The sequence below is a fragment of the Lissotriton helveticus genome, chromosome 1_1 (genome assembly GCF_964261635.1).
Source record: "Lissotriton helveticus chromosome 1_1, aLisHel1.1, whole genome shotgun sequence".
Taxonomy (NCBI): Eukaryota; Metazoa; Chordata; class Amphibia; order Caudata; family Salamandridae; genus Lissotriton; species Lissotriton helveticus.
Window position 1 is genome coordinate 116,837,639 of NC_136057.1, and position 23,943 is coordinate 116,861,581.

The window sequence follows — 23,943 nt, forward strand, 5'->3', positions numbered from 1 at the left end:
GGGAGACATGGTTGGTCTCTTAAATGGTGCCTTCCGATTGGTTGTAGGCTTGTTAGTCCCTCCTTATGATGAACATGTCTTCATTTGTGTCCTTCCACAGCTATTGGCCCCTTTATTGCACAGATTACTTTCTTCAGATGCCTCCTCACACCCCCATACTATTGCATTGCCAATGCTTGTTTTATTTGTCTCTCCCCACTCCCACGCTCACTCCCTGCTATGCCAGAGTGGGCGCTGTGGGTGATTGATGCGGTTTTATGTTTAATAGCCAATATGCCGGATCACATCAGTCAAGGGTCAGGCTGGCCACAGCTTGCAATGCCCTGACCTCCATCTCCTTATTAACAGCAGCAGTGGCGGCCCAGATTTATATTGTTCCATGTTTATTGGGATAAAATGTATAGCCAGTTTATGGAGAGCCTTATTTAGGATTGGGTGGGCAGACGTGACAGTATACCCTGTCTATCAAACTTCCTAGGTCACCTGCTCTATTTAAAGTCCGGTGAATGGTGATGCTTCCGCCGGCGCAGCTGCACTGGTCGCACTTGTGGACCTCTTTCATCGACGGCCCGACTCTTATTGAGCCACTGGTTAAAGTAAGTCAAGCAATTTGTTCGATTTAGGGGGAACCTTCAGGTGCACCTTTTTTTGTTTTGGACGGCAGGCAAAAGACTGTCAGTCTGAAAGATGAAACTAATAATTGAATCAACACTCTGGAAAAAAACTCTTTTTCAAACAAGCTGTATCCCAGTCAGTTTCTGTCAACTCTCTCAATTGAAAAGGTCCGGTTTATTTGACCCTGGAGGGGGCGGGGCTGCACACATCCCCCATCTTACCCCGAGTACTGGTGCATATGACGATGCACGGATAGAAGGGGTCTCGTGCACACATCTCTAGGGGAGCTTTGCAGAAGCCACAGTTGTCTTTCACATACCGTGCAGTCCGCAGAAAGGTGCATTCATTGACCGCCTCTCCGGGCACCACTCTCAGAGGTCACTCCGTGGTTAGGCTAACAGCATCAATCTCCATCCAGACACAGCATCTCTCGCCCTGTGGGAACTCTTGTGAGAACAGTCTGCTTGCAACAAATGTCTTTGAAAACCTCAGCCGGGATCGATCAATCCATGTGATCCGTTGGAAATAAAGGATAAAGAAAGCAGGGATCCTCGAGGGCTGCTTCTGAGCGCTTGTAAATGCACTTCTGAGCGCTTGTAAATGCACTTCTGAGCACTTGTGAATGCACTTCTGAGTGCTTGTGAATGCACTTCTGAGCGATTGTGAATGCACTTCTGAGCGCTTGTAAATGCACTTCTGAGCGCTTGTGAATGCACTTCTGAGCGTTTGTGAATGCACTTGTTTGCGATTGTGAATGCACTTCTGAGCGCTTGTGAATGCACTTGTTTGCGCTTGTGAATGTACTTGTTTGCGTTGTGAATGCACTTCTGAGCGCTTGCGAATGCACTTCTGAGCGCTTGTGAATGCACTTCTGAGCACTTGTGAATGCACTTCTGAGCGCTTGTGAATGCACTTCTGAGCGCTTGTGAATGCACTTGTTTGCACTTGTGAATGCACTTCTGAGCGCTTGTGAATGCACTTGTTTGCGCTTGTTTGCGCTTGTGAATGCACTTGTTTGCGCTTGTGAATGCACTTCTGAGCGCTTGTGAATGCACTACTGAGCGCTTGTGAATGCACTTCTGAGCACTTGTGAATGCACTTGTTTGTGATTGTGAATGCACTTCTGAGTGCTTGTGAATGCACTTCTGAGCGCTTGTGAAAGCATATTGTTCAAATTGGAGATATTACCTTGAAAAGGAGGAGTCCGGCAGCCACATCATGTAGATACACAGGTCGTAGGTTTATTGTAGAAGCGAATTTACAAGCAGGACCACTGGAGTTATGTGGCAAAGGTCGACCAAATTATGCAGCAGGTTGGTTACACAGCAAGAAGAGGCAAATATGAGGAATAATGTGGCATATTCCATAGTAGCATCATTTATCTATTTTATCATTTTAATGCACATTATTATTTTCAAAGTAAAGGTTTCACAGCAGTAGAACCACTCTGGCTATAAATATGATTAAAAACGAGGGTCTAAGTGTTCTCGTTTATTTGGAAACTTTTCATCTGTGCGAGCTAAAATTCCTTTTTGTTGACATCTTCAAATTAGTAAATGGAGGGTTATGTGTCAATGTGGTAAATCCATTATCCATAATTATACGGAAAATGCTACATTTACAAAATGATATAATTCAAATGGCGCTGGTTGTAACTTACTTGTTTTTGGCTTTTCTTGCAGCGTAATTTAGTCAACCTAGCTCCTTTAGCGCCTTGATGCCCTTGTGCTTAGTTCGCGCTCTATATATTTTCTTCCCTTCATTCATTCAACCCTGACGCATGCTTTGATGCTCATAATGAAGGCAAAAGTAGGAGGTCCCGCCTGGAGCAGCGTTCGCCCTATGCAGCTCATTACCACTACATGCCAGCCCAGCTACACAGTGGCACACCGACATCCCAACGGAAGTATTTACAGTGGCTGCATGCGTGCTCTCATGGCGCAAAGCGACAAAAAGCATTTAGTCGATTTACTGACCATTAAAAAGGCCTAAAAATGCAGCGTTAGTTGTGTATTAGCGCACAAGTGCTTGCGCAATCCTAGTAAATCTAGGCGCATGGCCTAAGAAGCTTGACCGAGCAGAACAAGAAAGGCATGGGAGAGACAGGTGATTATACTGCACCGACTCACCTGTGAACGGACAGCTTTGCAATTAGGAATGCAAACCTGTTTGCTATATGGTAGTAAGTCATCACAGCTTTAGTCTTATAACGTGACTGATGACCGACTGTTCTTTCATAGCACCATTTTGTTTGTTTAAGGCTTTCAATGGTCTTAAGCACATAGCTACGTGTGAGGTTATGTCAGCACTGTGGACGTCAGTCTAAAAACCTAATGTTGAATTTTCAGCAATGGCATAGCAAAGGGTCGATAGGCCCTCCTGCAAACAGTGAAAATACTCCCTCCACCCATCCGCTCCGCACAGTTTGTATTAACACAGCCCTAGTTGGCGTCGATAGCCAACATTCCTGGTCTCCGGTGCCACTGCACCTGCTGCACTGTTCGTAGATGCGCCCCAGATTCTTAGCTCAATCAAGGTAAGAATGGTCAAAGGGAAGCAAAGCCGGACATTTCAAGCACAAAAATTGGATCAAATTAGTGGGTGAGAATTAAAACCCAGCCCTGTCACTATGCTGCGTAGTTAAATACATATACGATCCTAATGGCGAGACCGATTGGCATTGCCAATGCTTGTTTTTTGAGGGCATGCAATATATTTGCATGCATTTACAACCTTTCCATTTGCGATTACATTGTAATTTGCGAGTGTTTTGTGCAGTTGCAAAATATTCATACATGCCTCATGAGTCGCTATTAGGAAGGGAACGCCCTTTCATAATAGCAAGTCAGAAAACCTATTTTGCGACTCGCAAAATAGGTTTTATAAGTACGCGCAAGGTTTTAAGTGTGCGCAAACGGGTCTAAAACCTGTTTGCACACGCTAAAAAACATCGTACATCTGGCCCCATATCCTTTAGGCGAGAATGCCAAAGACAAGAACAGAAATGGCGTACTAACCTCTGCCCGGTGAAAAAAGAAAGCAGAGATCGAGTCGGCTGACAATTCCATTAGTATGCTGTTTTAAGTCATGAAGGAGATATCTGAGACACCGAGTACACAGTTGCTGAACCCCTCCCAAGAATTCGGTGATAAGATTGCGGTCTATTTTCAGGACAAGTTCCTTAAGATTGTTCAAGACCTCGTCCCCTCTGGAGAGAAGGAACCGGCCGTTGTGGACTTAACTCAGGGTTCTAGGAAGAATCTCTTCACCACCTTTCCACAGATCATGGTTCAGCAAACGAAGGAACATTGGCAGAGCCTAAAATCGGGCACTCCATCGGACCCTTGTATGCCCTCCATTCTCAAATTGACTCCAGACCCAGTGACCAATTTCCTGTGCAACGTGTTTAACAACACACTTTAATTTGGTAGTTATCTGGCCATCAGTAAGGAAGCCATTGTTTCACCGCTTCTCAAAAAAACCTAACGCTCTGTGCCAAGCAGATGGTACCCCGGCCGTTACGCCCACTATTCGAGGTCCAGATGGGTCCATATATACGACCCCAGAAGGTGTTGCGGGGGAGTTTGCGAGGCACTTCACATCCCTATACGCCCGGAAGGAGCAGATCTCTGCGGAAATCCTTGCGGAATTTCTAGTGGACATTCCGCCTCGACGGCTCCCCCACTCCGTCCGGGAACGACTAGAGACCCCAATCACATTGGAGGAATTGACTTGCGCCATTGATGCACAACACCCTGGTTGAGCCCCGGGTCCAAATGGGTTCCCCATGGAGTTCCTCCGATCGCACATGTCTCTTCTGGGGCCTCCTTTACTGGCGACCATTGCGGAAGCCGCAGACCTGGCAAGTTTGCCAAGGGACTGGCGACACGCGGAGATTGTACTCTTTCTCAAACCTGGTCGACCCCCAGAGGACCCCTCTTCGTATCGCCCCATCTCCCTTATTTATTTTTTTTTTGCAGAGTTTTATATAGCGCAAACTAGACCCGAACCGAATCAGGTATCAGAGCGCTTTACATAGCACCAGTTACGTTACATGAGGATACACATTCATTTTAGGCACGGGGAGATTAAGTGATTTTCCCAGAATCACAGGAGGTTTTGGCGTCGTTACCGAGACTCGAACCCAGATCCCCAGGTCCGAGGTCGAGCGCCCTAGCCGTTAGGCCAACTCCACTTCATTTTGAACCTAACCTGCTAGTGAAATTCCTGGCTGATCGCCTTTGGGGATGTATTACGGACCTGATCTACTCTGACCAGTCCGGCTTTATGCCTCAGAGAGCCACTAGGCACAATATCAGGCGAGCCCCTAACTTGGGCCGACCCGCTGCTCTGTTGTAAGCTGATATTGACAAAGCTTTTGATTCGTTGAGCTGGGTATACCTCTTCCAACTACTCGAGGCAATCAATTTTGTGCCTCGCTTCCTGACATATATACGCCTGTTATACACAGATTGAACTGCATCAGTACGGATTGCAGGGCACCGCTCACACTCTTTCCAGATCCAGAGGGGTACCCGTCAGGGCTGCCCACTCTCTCCATTGCTGTTCGCCCTCGTAGTCGAGCCTCTAACGACCTGGGTTAGAAGCAACCCAGTACTCAGGGAGTTTGACTGGTCCCGGTTGCGATCAGATCGTATAGCATTATATGCCGATGATGTTCTCTTTTTTATGATGGACCCTTGGTATTCTGGACCAAGTAAACTGGAAATTCATAGGGTATTTGGTGGCACCAAGGGCCTCCATGCCAATCCTGCTAAGTCCATCTTATTCCCTGTGTGTGGACGTCAGGGTCGCGACTCATGGACCACACAGCTCTCAGGGGCTACAGATGGGTTCAAATATTTAGGGATCTAGATTTCCCCATGCCCTAAGATTTCCTGGGCACATAATGTTACCACATTGTTAACTAGCCTTAAAAATGAAACAATGCTATGGTCCGCTCTCCCCCTCTCCCTCCACGGGCGTTCAGCCATCTTTAAGATGGTTTCTTTGCCTCACATCCTATACCTCCTCCAAAATGTTCCTTACCCTCTCCCTCACGCGTGGTTTGTGCAGGTAAACGGTATACAAAACAATTTTCTCTGGGGAGGTGGAGCAGTTCGTGTGGCACTCCGCACTTGTGCACAGTCCACCTACTGTGGGGGGATAGCGGCAGCCGATATTTACTCCTACTATGTCGCGTCTCACATCCTCGTAATCAACAAATGGTGGTGTAATTCCCCTACAGATCCGGCATATGCTATTGAGCATACAGCAATGGAACAAGCCCCCCCTTCTTCACTTATTGTATAGCTCCACAGGGTTAGACCATTTACCGCCGGCTGTTAGGGTGGTCTTACAGTTGTGGAGGGCCAAGACCAGACAAATTGGGTGGAAAGGGAAACTCACTAAACAAACTCCCATGTGGCACGGCACATACTTCCAAACAGCAACCACACTATGCGGGTTTCGGGGTTGGGACCTGGTGGGGATCTCGACCCTTGGGGATATTTTATGGGGCACTACCCTAAAATCATTCCAACAACTGCAGACAGAGTTTGGCCTCCACAAATCACAATTTTATAAATTTCTACAGCTCCGCCACGTACTCTCCCCTCAGATGCATAATATAGAGACTCTCCCTGAGTTCCAGCCCTTGGAGGGCCATCTGCTTATGGGGGACCTGGGTCTGCACAAATTCAGACAAATATATCAAACATTGACAACACACACTTCTACCACCCTCGACAAAACCCGACTGGCCTGGCAAGCAGACATTCCTGAATTAACAGGCGATGACTAGGCTGAAGCGATTGCCAGTCTCCAGACGCTACCGGCTCATCCAGTTCAAATACTTACATATAGTATGTTACACGAGGGTACGACTGTGGCGCGTGGAGATTATTCAGTCCCCAGTGTGTTTGAGGTGTGGCTGGGAAGATGGACCCTTCCTACATACGGTTTGGAGCTGCATGGTCTTACAGCCCTTCCGGAACAGGGTTCGGTCATGTCTTAATGAGGTGCTGGGGTGGGTGCTCCCACTGGACTCCCGAATGTTTTTATTATACTTCACAGATGACATCGGGGGGAACTGCTATAAACAACATCTGTCATTTCTTGCCCTTACTATGCCCAAAATAGATATTGCACAGAGGTGGAAGGCATCATCTCCCCCGACTATAGGCAAATGGAGGAACGAATTGGATAAATGTTTGGGGGCTGAGATTTCCGTCTTTGAGGCCCGGGGTTGTTCCAGAAAACATCGCAAGATCTGGACACTGTGGGCGTCATATTGTGGAATCAACCTGTCCCCCTGCCCGAGGAGGATCCATGAGTGGCACCCTCTGATCCCTGACGTGTATCACCCTATGGTATATCATTTGGTCATAGTACTACTCTGCCATGATGTATATTTCGTATCTGATGAATCATGTACTGTATTACGGAGATTGACAACTGTCTGCATATGTGTTGTATTATTGTTTTACCTGCATGTTCGGCAGCAATTGTTCATTACCATCACAAGGTCCTTATGCTGACACAGGTCATAGTAAGGCCTCCGCCCATTATATTGCAAAATAACCAAATAAAAATGTGTTTAAAAAAATAAAATAAACGAATGCTGACCCCCCTGGATGTGAAAATCTTTTGCCCAATTTCTCTTCTCTCCACCCCTGCTAAAATCCTGGAGAAATTCATCAATAAAGAACTGAAGAAATATGTTGAATCCCAGGAGATCTTGGATCTGTCTTAGAACGGGTTCCACGCTGGTCACAGCACTGAGTCTGCCCTCATTGTGGCTATTGGCTGTATCCACGCTAAGGTTGATCAGGGAGGGGCGGTGGTTTTGATAATGCTCGACCTTTCTGCGGCATTCAACACCGTTTCCCTGGTGCCTATAGTTCAGTGCATGTGGCAAGCGGGAAAAATGCTGGGAATGTCTTGCAGCTTCTCCATTCTTTTACGTCAAAATAAGGCCCTTCTCGTCAGCTGTGGAGGCTTTAGAGCAGAGGCCTTTAGTCTTGCTTGTGGGGTGCCCATAGGCTTGCCTTTGAGCCCCACCCTTTTTAATCTTTATGTGACTCCTTTAGATGACCTGGTGCGGTCCTTTGGCTTCCAGGTGCTATCCTATGTCGATGATACGCAGATTATCATCTCCATCTAGAATGACCTGCAATCCGTTTTGCAGAGGTTCAATCAGTGGATGTCCAGCATTATCTGCTGGATGAAGGACAATTCACTGAGGACAAATGCAGACAAGACTGAAGTGCTGGTTGTAGGAGAGTAGGGTCTGCTTTCTATGGTCACTCCCACTTTTTGCTGTGATTTTCTGTTTTTTCAACTTTAGTGTGGCTGTGGGCCTGCTAATCAGACCCACGGCCCAGCTGTTCTCTCTCTAAATGGATACCATGTACTCTAGGTACATACCAGATTGGGTATTGTGTCACCTTTGTGAGCCCCTGTATAGTGTAACATAGGTACCCAGGGCATAGGTGCATCCAAGGCCTACCAGGGGCTGCAGCATGTATTATGCCACCCCTGGCTGGCCATCCAAACTGACACCACAGGCTGATCACTCAGCTTGGGTAAGGTGATGTAATCACCCCGTACTTAGATATAGTATACCTATATCTACCCTTATATATAGACACATATATACCTGTAAGTCACTCCTATGGCAGGCCTTGACAATCCTGAAGGCAGAGTGCTTGGTTTTATGTGAGAGGGTACCCTAGCATGAGTTGAGCCCTTCTGCAGCTTTCGGAACCATCTCCTTATAGTTGTATACCATATACTCTTAAGTGCATTATAATCCTCGCGGTTAATGCTAACTTTGGTTTGGCTTTATCAAAACATGTTGTGTAAGGTGTCAAACACTTCACTTTGGAATACTACACCCCCCCCCCGCCAGTCCTGGCGGCGGGGGTAGCATTCCCCCCTTCTAGACGGAGAAGACATGTAGTTACTGTTTTACCCGGTTAAAGTTAATCAGAGCCTCAGCATTACAAAATGGATGCTGCTGCCACAGACACGAGTCTGACCTCCTGCACCGAAACTCTGAAACAAAACTCTTGGACCTTCGACGTTCAACATCGACTAGAAGACCGAAGACATCTCCCTTGTGGTCAAGGAGTGACCACCCTGTGCAAACAGGCACCACCAGTAACTTGCCGGTTTGCTTTGTCGACGCTCCTGCCAGAACCTGAAGACTCAGCGGCTCAGGAACTGGACTTTCAAACTTCTCCGACTCCGACCCACATCCACAGCCAAAGCTGAGTCCTGTGGCGGACACGAGAGACGTGGGACCAGACACCCTGGACTTCCTGAATTTTGCTAACTTCACGACTCCCGAGGTACCCTCGCAGTTGTGCATTGGGGTACGAGAAGCCCCAGACCCGAGCGCCATTTGCACCAAAGCTCAGCCCTCCACGAGTGCCGCGTGGGGCCTGCTCCTGCATTTCAGCTCGACGTGTCTTCCCGGTTGCTAGCCCGTTGGCTAGTGAGCCCTCTGAAGACAAACCTTTGAATTTACACCGCTGGCCTGGTTGCTCCAAGCTTGCTCCAGCTTCCCTACAAAGGAGAAGCTCCCCAGACCTTGTTGGTCTGACCTGAAGCCAATCTTCACTTCCTGCGTGGATTGCAGTTAACAAGGCTTGTTGGGTCCAGTCCGGAAACCGACACCGCAGTCAACTAGATCTATCGTGGGACAGCTCGAATCCAACTCCTGGTCATCATCGACACCTCCTGGTCCTCGTGGCTGCAGAGACAAGCTTCACCTCTTCACCTGAATCAACTCGACATCGCTTGGTTCCTTCCTGGTTCCTTCCTGGTCACTGGCTAGTGACCCAGACTCTGTCCCCTCTGCTTTCAAGTTCTTCTCATCTACGATCCACCCTTGGATCCACCCGGACACTTTTCCTCTGGTCGCCTGCAGCACTCCTTTACAGATCTCCATTGAAAACGACGACGAAACCCGACACCAAAAGGCACCTATGCACCCGGCTTCCCTGGGTAAGGTAACTCGAGTACTCCGGTGTTCGCGTGGGTGTTGACTCTCGAAGTGTCCTAGTTTAAAGGGGTTTTACCGTAGTCCATCCGGAAGTGTCCTTAATCAGTAACTTTGTAACTTCTTCGTTCTCCATTATAACTCTATGGTAACTCGCGACAGTGTTTAGACACTGCACGCGTCTCCCGTGGGCCTCTACTTCCTAACCTTTGGTTGCTCAGTGTAGCCCCAGTGATTCCCTTGGCCCTAGGCCTATTCACTATTCCTGAAGTGGTCCTGATACCACTTACTTAGTATATGGTGTGTGAGGCCCCTAGGGCAGAACTGTATTTGTGCAACTTATAGTATGCCTAATGAGTAACTTGTGATGTATTTCGATGTCTGACCTCATAAAGAGTTCAGAGGGGTTGTGTTAGAAATAAATACATAGATATTTGATATATACCTTGTGTGGTGTCCTTTCATTTGGTATTCAAGGGATTATATATGGTAAAACAGCTGGCTTCAAATGCTCTCTGAAGTTTTAGCCTAAGACTGCTGGTCCATGCTACCACTAGGATAGCTGATCAATAAGGTTGACTTTACAACCACCATCAATAAGGGTAGTTTAGACTGGTGCAAGATGCCACTAGAATAGTGGACATCTTATGCCAGGCTAACTTCTCACACTGGTATTTGGCTCGCAGAATTCCATCTGGTGAAACTCTTGGTGGCCGGCAGTTTGTGGTCCCTCCTTGTCCCGGGTTAGGACAGGATAAAATGTGGGGGTCATCTTTGACGATGGTCTCAGCTTTGACGCACAGGTCAGCAGCACAGTTAGCACTTGCTCTTATATTCTGAGGATTCTTAGAAAGATTTTGCCTTTTATTCTGTCCGAACTGCACCAGTTAATCATCATCACTCCAATCACCTCTCGGCTGGACTATTGCAATGCTCTGTACCTGAACATCAATGCGGTCTCTCTTAAAAAGGTCCAGGTGGCACAGAACGCAGCGGCGTGGCCGAGTCGTAAAATTACCAAGTTCCAGTCAGCCACAAATGGTATTCGTTCCCTGCATTGGCCCCCATCAGGAAGCAGCGTATCTGCCTTAAGGCTCTGAGCATGGTATTCAATGCCATGAGGAGTAACGGTACGCCACATCTACAAAAACTCTTTTTCAATGGGACACCCCAAGGAGGCTCCTGAGATCCCCCTCACAGAAAAAACATGTGACTCTCAGATTTTGCAGGACCAGATGGGGTGGTCGCTTCTTTTCGGTAGCGGCCGCCAAGCTATTGAATTCCCTACCCACCATTACCTCCAGCGTGGACTCTTTTCCAGTTTTTAAAAAACATCTGAAAAGCTGGCTTTTCTCATCTTAGGTTGTTACAGGTGTACTTCTTTCATTTCTCCTCGTTTGTCTGCTCTAGCGCCTTGACACCTCTGGGTATAAGTGCGCTCTTTAAATAATATCCTATCCTATCAAGCCGCACCACCTGTTGATTTAGCTATGAGGTCTGTAGGAGAGTAGGGTCTGCTATCCTATGGTCACCCCATTTTTTTTGCTTTTTGCTTCACTGGTTTTCGACTTAATGTGGCTGTGGGCCTGCTAATCAGACCCACAGTCCTGTTGTTCTCTCTCTAAATTCACACCATGTACTTTAGGTACATCACCAATTGGGATTTGGGTCACTCTTATGAGCCCCTGTACAGTGTACCATAGGTACCCAGGGCATAGATGCACTCAAGGCCTACCAGGGGCTGCAGCATATCTTTTGCCACCCTTGGCTGGCCATCCAAACTGACACAACTGGCTGATCACTCAGCTGGGGCAAGGTCGTGTAATCACCCCTTGCTTAGGTATAGTATTCCTATATCTAACCTTATAATCTAGACACGTATGCACCTATAAGTCACTCCTGTGGCCGGCCTTAACAATCCTGGAGGCAGAGTGCTTGGTTTTATGTGAGATGGTGCTCTAGCATGAGCTGAGCCTATCTGCAGCTTTCGGAACCATGTCCTTATAGCTGTTCTAGGATATTGCCATACCATATACTCTTAAGTGCATTATAATTCTCGCGGTTATTGCAAACTTTGGTTTGGCCTTATCAAAACATGTTGTGTAAGGTGTCATATGCTTTGGAATACTACCCACTCGCCAGTTCTGGTGACGTGGGTAGCATTCCACCCTTCTAGAGGGAGAAGACATGTTAGTTCCATTAATCCCGGTTAAAGTTCACCAGAGCCTCAGCATCACAAAATGGATGCTGCTGCCACAGACACAAGTCTGACCTCCTGCTGCTGAGAGCCCTTCCAGCGAGAGAGGCTTGGACAATAGGTTTCCTGTCACAGGGAGGTGCTAGCACCACCCCAGAGAGGAGATAGTGGATTGGGGCAGGGAGGGCTGAATGAAACGAGACACTGCCTGGGGCACACAAGGTGCCCCATGCATAGTCCAGTTCAAACCGGTGCTGGGGCACTCCAGCCCCAGCTCTGGCGTTAAACTGGACAAAGGGAAATGGGTGTAACCACCCCCTTCCTGGGTCCCACCCATAGGAGGGACCTAGCAGGTGATCCAGCCCCTTGATTTGGAATAAAGGTAGGAACTGTGCCCTTAGACTTTAGATCATCCTGACTGAAACTTTGATACGAAACTCTGTACCCTTTGACATCCTACTCGACGTAGAAGACTGAAGAATCTCCCTTGTGGTCAAGGAGTGACCACCCTGTGCAAGCAGGCACCATCAAGCGCTCAACGGTTTGCTTTGTTGTTACTCCCGCCGGAGCTTGAACGACAGAGACCGACAAGAACCAGACTTCCAGACATCCAACTGCCCGATCCACAGCAAAGCTGAGACCCGTGGAGGCGACGAGAGACGTGGGACCGGCCATCTTGGAAAGCCAGCAAAGTGCTTTCTGTGCAGCTCCTGAGGCACCCTCGAAGCTGTGCATTGGGGATTGAGAAGCCCCAGCACCGAGCATCCTTTGCACCGAAGATTACCTCTCCACACTAACCGAGTGCTGCGTGGGGCCCTTTTGCATTTTCCTGCTCGACGCGTCTGTCCGGTCACTTGCCCGTTGGCTAGTGGCCTCTGTGACGAGGAACCTTTGATTTTCCAATGCTGGTCAGGTTGCTCCAGACTGGCCCTTGCTCCCCTGAAAAGGAGCAGCCCATCAGACCTTGCTGGTCTGATCCAGAAGCCATCTTCGATTCCTGCGTGGGTTGCAATTGCCAAGGCCTGTTGATTCCGAATCGAGAACCGACACCGCCATCAGCGATAACCTTCGTGGGACAGTCCGTGCCCAGCTCCTGGTCGTCGTCGACACCTCCTGGTCCACATGGCAGCAGAGACAAGCTTCACGACATCACCTGATTGCAACCCGACATCGCCTGGTTCCTTCCTGGTTCCTACCTGGTCAATGGCTAGTGACCCAGACTCTGTCCCCTCTGCTTTCAGGTACTCTACATCTTCGATCCACCCTTGGATCCAACCGGACTCTCTCTCCTGGTGGCCTGCAGCATCTTTTCTCCAAGGCTCCATAGAACTCCACGACGAAACCCGACTGTAAAGTAATTGAAGTAATCATGTAGCCGAGGTAAGAAGTTGAAAGTAGATCTTTATTTTAGTTTATGATATCAATTAGAGAACCCCACCAGGAGCAGTATGACCTCTGCTCAGCCCGAACATCAACTGACATTCAACACACCATTTGAACATTCATGCAATCAACATTCATACACACGCGCACAGGCTGAGCAGCACTCTACATCTTCTCCCTTCTTAACAAAGAAAAGATGACTTCACAATATAATTATAAGATGTAACTATACAAAGTACTAAGCAAATATAAAATTATAATTAAGAACATTTATATATTCAATAGATTTAAAATCAAGTGGTGATGAGGTGGAGTGAAATCCTTAAACTCGAAAATACAGTAAAACCATTTTCTGAACACGCAAAAAGGACGTTGAAACAACACAACCCCTCTTCCCCCTTTACGGAGACAATAGGTGAGTTAAAAGAGAAGTACACAGAAGGAAGAGATACAAAGAAATGAGAAGAAAAATGGAAGCAAGCGGTGCAAAGATCACTTGAAGAGAAATAAATGAGAAAAAGAGTGAAAAAAAAAATTAACAGTTAACACAGCAAGAACCACCATGACACACTGATTGGCCAGACCAGAGCGAAGGTAGCATGAATGTTGAAAAAGAAAAACAAGTGCAGGATAGAGGAAACTAGACTTAGTAGAGTGGTTAAAGTTGCACAGAGAAGAAACACACATGAAAAAATTGTGGACATACCACATAAAAATATGTAAGACATGTACACAAGGTGTAGACGTATCACATAAAAACAATAAAAACATGCACGCAAGATGTGGACGTACCACACAAAAGGAAAAAGATATGCATGCAAGATGTGGACATACCACATAAAAGAATTAAAACAAACAAGTTGGAGGGAAAGGCATCAAATCTCCCTAAAAACATATTGGAGAAAAAGAGACCACACGTCTTTAAATAAGACCCATATATATATATAGCTAAAAAGCTTAGTGTGGATAAGAACGCACTGAAGAATGAATTTGCCTTTTTTTTTTTTTTTAAAAGAGACCCACACGTCTTATAATAAGACCCAAAAAATATATAGCTAAAAAGCTTAGTGTGGATAATAGTAACGAAGAATGCATTTGCATTTTTAAAGAGACCACACGTCTTAAAATAAGACCCATATACATATAGCTTAAAAGCTTAGTGTGGTTTACAGTGTACAGTAGAAGGAACCACACGTCTTAAAATAAGACCCATATACAAATAACTTAAAAACTTGGTGTGGCGGAATGCATTTGCATTCTTCCTTTCAAAACATTAGAAATTTTTACCTATGAAATTCTAAACATTCTCCCTCAAAGCACGTTGGAGAGAAAGGTGTGGGAGGTACCCACACGGCACATATGAAATTTAAAACAATTGATATGCCTTTATACATATCATGAAACGCTTATATAAAAATAACTGTCAATACATCACATTCTTAACTTTAGATATGCCTGTATGTGTACCATGAAGCGCTTATTCTAAAATGACTATTGTTGCATATTTAAATTGAAACTTTTACTGCATCTGCATAATAGAAAACATGCTGATTGTTGAAGTGCAACCGATTAAAATGACTATTGGATGATGTAGCACAGTTGTCAAAATTGTCAAAAGTTCCAAGGAGACAGATTAAGATGAGCATTAAGTGAGGAGTCATCCAAATTCGAAACGCAAAGGAAATAAGTAAATCAGTACCTGCGAAAGATCCAATAAATCAATGCGAGGTTCTTGAGCAAAATGAAAATATAGGCACAGCGAAGAACAGCAAGGTCCTTGGGTCAGAATCAAAAAGTAGGTACAACGGAAAACAGTGGAAAATGTGCCTATCATTGTAAAAAGAAAACACTGAACTGTGATAGGCAAATATAAAGAAAAGCGTGTCCATCGCTGTTGAAGAACTGTAATGAAATAAACAGCTGAAATATAAAGCATGCCTATCGCTTTGATGAAATTGCTGAAGTCCATTTTAAAACAAAAACAAAGCGTGCCTATTGCTCTGATGAAAATGCTGAAATGCTTTTTGAAAAGATAAAACAAAGCGTGCCTATCGCTGCTGAGAATACTGACATGCAAAAGGCAGATTAATAACAAAGCGTGCCTATCGCTGTGGAAATTATATTGGAAATGGCATCTGAAATGCAGGAGACCGCCCATGAGACGATAAGTTGATGAAACTGATGAAGAGTGTCAATCAAGATGGCAGCACGTCGACGTGAGAAATGCTGGGTGGCTCTCGGTGTCAGCGTGCCTCAAGGGATTACGGCGGTGGCAGAAGGCTGGCTCACGTCATAGAAGAAGATGACGGTGACATAGGAAGCAGGTAAGAAAGCATGCGCTGAGTGAGGAGCTCGAGCGGAATTTGAATGAGGCAAGTCAGTTAACGATTTTAATGTGGCAAGTCAGTAAATAAATTAAATGCTAGGCCATTTGGAAAGCCTGTCCAAATAGAATTAATCGGAAATGTCACCGCAATTAGCCGTGGTAACGTTGGTGCGAAGACACACACAATAGTTAGAAAATAATGAGGGTTAAATGGGCTCACCTGCGGTGCAGTTTAAATCAAAAACTGTGCTGTACCTCTAAGTCCGATATAAGAGCGGCGGACTCCAGGCTGTCTCTAGAGAAAAACATGTTCGCAAGCTGCCAGCACTTTAAAAATCAAAGGTCGAGTATCTTAAAAAGCAGGAAAAGCGGCTGTCACACGATGCAGCTGAGAGACTAGCAAGGTTAAATAAACACCACAGTCCGATATGAAAGTCGAGCGATGAGTAATCTGCTCTGTCTCAGGAACGTGTAACACTCACCGGTTAGCAGAAGTAAAAGTGGAAAGAAAACAAACAGCAACTGGCATATAAAATTATAAGGCGATCGATGGTCGTCACTGGTGGGGTTCTTGTGCCAGTATGCATGAGGTGCTATGTAGAAGGTTTTCTTTTCAGTTAGGTCCTTTTTCTTAAAGTTTCTCTTTTCGTTCCATTTCGGTTTGTTTTTTAAAAGTGTCTTTGAAATTTGCACGGAGGTCCGTTTCCGAAGCGTCGCCAGATGTAAAGTAATTGAAGTAATCATGTAGCCGAGGTAAGAAGTTGAAAGTAGATCTTTATTTTAGTTTATGATATCAATTAGAGAACCCCACCAGGAGCAGTATGACCTCTGCTCAGCCCGAACATCAACTGACATTCAACACACCATTCGAACATTCATGCAATCAACATTCATACACACGCGCACAGGCTGAGCAGCACTCTACACCGACACACTTTGACACCTATGCACCCGCTTCCTGTGGGTGAGGTAACGCGAGTACTGCGGTGCTCTTGTAGATATTTACATCCCTAGTGTCCTAGTTTTAAGTGGTTAAGTTCTAGTCCAGTCGGAAGACTTCCAAATCTGCAACTTTCTAACTTTACGCACCCATTGACTTCTATTGGTGCAGGCGTGTGCATTTAGACACTGCACCCGCATCCTGTGGGCCTCCTGCTTCCTAACTGCTGTTAGTCCAGTGTAGCCCCAGCGATTCCCAAGGCCCTAGGCCTTACCATTGTTCGTGACGTGGTACTTAAACCACTATTTTAGTATATGGTTTAACGGTCCACCATGGCCTATCCATATTTGTGCAACTTTTGTATGTTATATTAACTTACTTGTTATACGCTTGTGCTCCTGTGCTCATAAAGAGTTAAGGGGATCTATTTAGAAATAAATACATATATATTTTGAATATATAACCTGTGTGGTGTCCTTTCATTTGGTATTAAAAGGTTTGCATATGGTAAAACAGCTGGCTTCACATGCCCTCTTGAGTTTAGCCTAAGACTGCTTTTGTCCATGCTACCCCTAGGATGGCTGGTCTATAAGGTTGACTTTACAACCATCACCATAAGGGTTGTTTGGACTGGTGCAAGGTGCTCACTAGAATAGTGAACATCATAAACAAGGTCAACTTCTCACAAAGTCAATATGGAATATTGAATCATTTTACCTGGTCGTTTATCGCAGTATTCAAGGAGAAGGGTCTGCTCTGGGAGTGAGCTAGCGCTTGGCTGCAGTTCCTGTCTACGATTGTGAATAGGAGCATCCTAGAATGAATCAATCAGAAATCTGCTCCTTTGTGGCCGGAATGTTTTAGGTTCTTAAGCCGCAAAACTGCAACTCAAAGCAAAAAACAAATAGGAGGCTTCAGGTAAAGAAAAGGCTGCCCTGGAAACTAAGAAGCAGCAGGCTAAACACAAAAGAAAGACTGACTCTCTTCCACTGCAGGAGTCCATTAAGGGTGGATCATGATCAGTGTTCTGCAAGAGGACAAGTATATCAGACAGAAAAGTGAAAGTGAACTGGACTCTTGATACAGTCTAGGGAGCACCCCCTGCCCCCCCCCCCCCCCCAGAGGTGTTGGGCCCGGATTTATTACTCCCTAGAACAAGGACTCAGTTTAATGCACCAAAAAATGAGTCAAAATCCAACTGTTCTTTGACTCAAACACTGCTAGCGGAGCAGCACTGCGTAGGGAGTGTTTCTTGGTAACTACCAGTCCCACTAGATGAGATGAGAAACACGGTACAACTCCCAAAACTCTTTTCATACATGAATAACACACTTAAAAAAATAGCATTACGAAATGGGATGTATAACTCAAAATGTATATTTTAAAATCGTATTCCAGTGTTTAAAATGCAAATAGTAACCATAAACAATGAAAAAAATAAATGCACCAAGGCATGTAATGGTCAGAGAGAACAAAAGGAACTTTCTGACATGATTAGCAAGTTTCTAACATTTAAGACCCTAAAGATGTATCTAAACTGTGCTAAATTTTGGCTAACGCATTAACCAGCAAGCCTGTTTCTTGAGGTTCTTAAGGTGGATTCCATGGTATATCTTGTGTAACAAATTGGGTTGTTGGTTGAGGGGGTGAAACTCTATTCGATCAACAGCCACAATCCTTCTCAGGGTGACCCATAAAAAGTCCCTAAATGAACCTGTGCTTAGACTTCAGGGAGCTTCGCACAAAAGCAGTCAGGCTTTAGGTAGAGGGAAAGTGAAAAGTATTTGTGCAGCATGTTATAAAGGGTGTTTCTGGTTGGCCAGGCAGACTCCATCACTGTAGTCAGGGCAAGGGAGTTACACACTGAAGATAACCCCGGCTCACCCCCTTGGTAGCTTGGCAGAGCAGTCAGGCTTATCCCATTGGCAATGTGTAAGGTGTTTGTGCAACACACACACAGCAGCAACACACTAGGCACACCACAAAAGAAACTCCACACAAGGTTATATAAAAATGTTCTTTGTATTATCCATAAAAACACATTAGATCACAATCACATATATTACTGTGCCACCAGGCACTTGTCATGACTTCACAGGGATTACATCAACCACTTGGCCAGTCAGGCACCATCATAAACATTACAGTTAGGATACCCAGTAACTACTGGCAGGATTGCGCTTTAGGTATAAACATCATCAGCAGTGCACCATAGTAGCCACTTGTACAGTGCACTTATCATAACCACATCATGCCCACCTTCGGCATACCACCATTCCTGCAAATCGCCATCCTTGTACTGTACGTAGGGTGCAACCCTGACAAGGGTTACCACAACTAAGAGCGGCACCTGCGCTCCTGCTACCTGTACTGCAGCATTGCCTTTCCCTACATTGGCTCTTGGGCTACCTACCCACCTACCACAGGGAATGTGGTAATGTCATACTCGGGGCCTTCCTTCGCCGGTGAACTGGGGCCTTCGTCCAGGGCTCTCACCGTAAGGTTAACGCCAGGACAAGTGCTGCCCTCAAGCGATATGTCACCAAGAGGCCGGAGGGGGCACACCCACTTTCCACCGCTGCGGGGAGATGTCACTCATCCCCCACTCATGGAAAATGCCCAGGAGCAGCTGCCTCCAACACACTAAGCTGCTACAAAAACAAAACAGGAACCCAATGCAGCAATGATGGATGCCCCCGTAGCAGCCTCCTCAGGTCCGGACAAGAAATGTGGGGCGTCACCCACAAGCCTGCCTCGAGTCATGCAGGCTCCTTCTGGGTTTCAGTGCTTGAAGGGAACTTCCTTCGGGTGCGGCACAGAGGACAGGGCACAGGCAGGCCGGCACATTGGGGCCCCTTAGCAGAGGGCAGTCCCTTCAGCCTCCCAGAGGGCAGGAGCTTAGTCTCAAACAGCGGTTCCTTCTGGTGCGCAGAAGTCCACGCAGTGTCTTCTCTCTCATCATGGCATCACAGCCCCTGTACTTATAGTGCAATGTGTTTGTTCTGGGGGGCACCTCAAACACTGTTAAAGTGCACAACACCCCCTTTCACATTTGCAGCCCCAGACCCAGACCCACCACAGAAGGTTGATCCAGCATTATGGAAGACAGGCACAGCCCTATTCAGGTGCAGCTACAACTCCTCCCACCACTCCAAATGCAGACCAGGCAAATTCAGGGTGCAAGGGAAAACTCCTCCTGCTACTCTGAATTCAGCCAACATCTATTCAGCCTACAGCTGCGTCACCCAGGCAGGACACACCACAACCCACCATGGACTAGCGAGAGTGAATGCACATCCCCTGTCTCATGTCACTCAGAACAAGACGGTCAATACACCCAAACAGGGTGTTGGGGTTCAAGGGGGCCTGGTTCCTTCTGTCTAGTTCCCCGTTAGCGGTTTTTCTTAAAAGTGCCAAGTGCATATGCGGATTTATGGACGCTCCCTAGAGCTCGCTTTAAAAGGGGGTTGCCAACAGGAAACAGGTGCTTGGTTTCTTTATTGGTCCCTTGCCGTGTGTTTCCTGTTCCTGTGGTTCTACCTTGTTTCGCTTCCTTCGAGCTCCTTTCCAGCTGTCTTTTCTAGTGCTGGGTTTTGATCCCCTTTTTTTCCCCTGCTCCCTTGTTTTCCTATTCCCTTGGGCATTTCAGAACCCTTTATTGGGGACCTGTTTTTGATCTTCGGTGATGTTTTTGGGATTCGCGGCTGCGTTTCCTTTGAGTTCAAACGTACCGTTATTATCCCTTTTTTGTATCTAAACCATCTTGTTATACGCTGTGTTTGGGTGGTTTCACGGAGGAGCTGAATAACGGCCGTTTTTGTGCTACCTTCGTGTTCTTTTTTAGATTCCAGGGTTTTTTTGGGTGTCTTTCGTATTCCCTTGGATACCATTTTTCCCCTGTCCTTTTTTGTCCTAAGAATTGTGAATTCCACCCCCTTAGTCATTCTCGGTGTTTCCCGAGGGGGCGTGGTTGGTCTGGGGTTACGCAAGAAACAAACTATACGATTTGCAGTGGAAGAATTCCTGTTTCGTATCAAGCCATTCCCGTTTGTTATCTGGGGTAAGCAGGGAGGTCGGTGGTTCGTGTGTGTACTTGGCACTGGTAATAGTAGAAGGGGTGTGTTTAATCTTGTCTCCTTCTTTCATTTTAGCGGTCTCGTCTGTGTCAAGCTGTCAGCTGCCAGGAAGCCAGAGGAGACGAGTTGTGTTCCCCAAGACCTTGGGTTCCCTTGTTTTGTTACCCACCTTCTCCCGGTGTCGTGTTCTCCACCATCCGTTTTGATTGCGGGTGTTGGGGGTCACGGTGAGGGTAGAGGATTGGGACGTTCTTCACTCCTGCGGCTTTGGGCCGGTCGGCATCGGAACACAGGGCACAAACACACATAGCACACAGAACATCCTACTTCTAAAAGTGCCATTTCTAAAATAGTAATAATACATTTGCTTTCGGCAATAAGCAGGATTTATCTCTACTGTTCCAAACATACCAGACATGGCCATGCTACCCCTCTCAGATCAGAAATTACCACTGAAGCACATATCAGGGAATCCCCAATGCATCCCTATGAGAGGGCAACTCCACAGTAGTGAGAAAACAAATAGACTGTTTGTCACTACCAGGACATGCCTCACAGTTAAAGCCAATATCCTTCCTTTTACCTACACAGCACCATTCCTTAGGGCTAGCTAGGGCCTACCTTAGGGGGGACTTACAAGTAGTAAAAGGGAAGTTGCAGACGTGGCAACCCTTTTACGTGACACGTCACGGAGGCAGTAAACTGTGCACGCAAGCCCCGCAGTCACAGAGGCCTGAGACAGGTTTGAAAGACTACTTCGGTAAGTGGCGCAAGCAGCGCTGCAAGCCCACCAATAGCATTTAATTTACAGTCCCTGGGTATATGGGATACCACTGTGCAAGTGACTTACAGGTAAATTAAATATGCCATACAGGTGTAGACCAATTTTACCAAGTTTACAGAAAGAGCACATGCACTTTAGCACTGATCAGCAGACATAAAGTGCCCAGAATCATAAAACCACCAGCAACAGGTCAGAAAAAACATACAGGAGGAAGGCAAAATGTTCTGGGATGACCCTGCAAACAGGGCCATGTCCAACACAGCACTCACACAGTAATAAAGTAAAAACACAAACACAAGAAAACTCCCACCTGAATTTAGAAAAAAATGGAGTAATATGTTTCTATTGATTTAATACCAAAATGATAATAATCCAACAGGAAGAACTGGAGATATGCAATTTCAAAGATTTAAGGTAGGTACAACGCCTCAAAGCACAAAGTGCCACTCGTGGGTATCTGGTCGTGCGAGACCGAGGGAAAGTCACAAATTCAGGCCAACCATGTTGGAGCACAGGCAGGATAGAGGGACCAGATTAGACCTACTGGAAAGGTTATCTTCTAAAGTTAAGCATTAAGAGACCTGTTCATCATGGTAAAGGCCACAGGGACAAGGGACAGCATTCCGCACAGTCGTCACTGTAGGCAAAAACAAGCAGTCCGGGTGACACTGTAGCTGTTGGACGCCACAGATGGTCGTCGTTGTATCTTGGTGGTCACTGTGCGCTGTCGATGCTATAGCCGAAGTGCAGCTCTCACGTACCCAGTCATCAATGGCGGTCACTGTAGCGTGAAGAGTCTGGTTCACCGGAGCTTCATGTTGGTGGTTAGCAAGATCTTGGTCTCAAAGAGCCCAAAACTTCAGTATTTCAGACCTCAACCGATGCCAAGCCAAGGGGCCAGGACCTGGGAGGCACCTCTTGGGATAAGGAACTCACTCGAACAGAGGCCAGCAGGGTACGCAGGTTCAGTGCAACAGGACAGATGGGTAGTTGCAGGGAGACCACTGGAGCTTGTTGTGTTCCTGTAGCTCAGAACAGGTGGCCAACTAACTAGCCCTTAGAGTCACTCAGGTGGCCTGGGATGAAGGATGCTGGGCCAGTCTTCCTTCCCAGAGAGCAGAGCAGGCCTCAAGCAGTCCTTCTTCTGTAGTATCCACAGGTCCAGGAGAGTACTGAAGAGTGGGTTTGAGGGTCCCTGTTTATACCTGGTATCCACTTAAAAGTGGGAGAAACTTCTGGAGCCTTCCCCACTCTGAAGTAATCTAACAGCGGTTAAGTTGAGCGTTAGCAAAAGACATTCTACATATAACTGTCCCGATTGTTAAGTTGACATAAATTGAGCCTCCATTTTAGTATTTGTGGCGGCCATTTTGTCTGCCCTGTGCTGCCTCGTGTCGACCATGTGCTTTGTCCTATGTTTCTGCCCACGACACTTGAATCTGCCCAGCAACAGGCTATTATTAGCTTCCTCGTATTCTGCCGCTGACCGTTAGGGTCCACATCTGTTAACGGTTAGCCTTAGATTGGAATGTGTTAGCCGAGACCCCAAGTCTGTTAACTTCAACCACTGATCGATCGTGCTTCTCGATATTGCCTTATATGTACATAACTTGTGCTCTTGTGTTTTGTACCGCCTTCTTTCTTACCCCTGTGTGGGTATAAATAAAGCGCGCAGCCTTTGTTCCGTGTGCTACTTCTTACAGTGCCGAAGTGTGCTGTTCGAATTGTAACACCACCTCATGAGGTGTAATAAACGTTTATGTTTTGTATTTCCAGTTTCGGTGCCAACTTCTTCCTTTCGAGTCTGAGGACTTGTGTACACAGAAGGGCGAACCCCTTGTACTAGCGGGCTTAGCTGAGGCCTGCACAACAAATTGGCGCCCGTCACGTGGGGCTCATCGGCGACTCGGATGCCCGAAGGATTGGTCGTGACGAAGGTTGGGAATCTCGCCGAGGAAACGTACGCTGCCAGAGGAGACCCGAGTCTTGGCATCTGAGGCGTTTCTTCCCTTCTTTCCGATCTGACCATCCAGGTGGCGCCGGTCCTCGACTGAGATCTCTTCTGTGGGTTTGCCGTACAGTGACCGTTTGGTCGAATTTAGAACTTGGCAGTTGGATTCTGGACAGCCTATGATTGGTAAGAGCCGTTTTGCAGCGCCTATTGTAGGTTCTGGATGCCCTTGTATGGTAAGGTAACACTTACGGTGGCATATTTGTATCTGAATTAGACTAGTCTCTGAATCTGAATCTGAATCTGAATGTATATATGTGTTGCAACTCATATAGGCGGGCATGTGAAGATATTTCTTCATTTATCTGATCTGAACGGCGTAACGTATAATACTACATATCTTGCATTATTCCTGACATGCCTGTTTTTAGCGCGGATCACTGACATAATATCGAGGGACATAATATCGACTATCAAAAATATCGTTGACAAAATATCTACAGACAGAATATCGAGTTTGTATCTACAAACAGGTAAGTACAAAAATATCAAGTTAAAAATATTGTTTACTAAAATATAGTTTATAAAAATATTGACTTTATTAAAAACAATGTTAAATTAAATTAATATTAAAAATTATTTACTAAAATATACTTAAAAATAC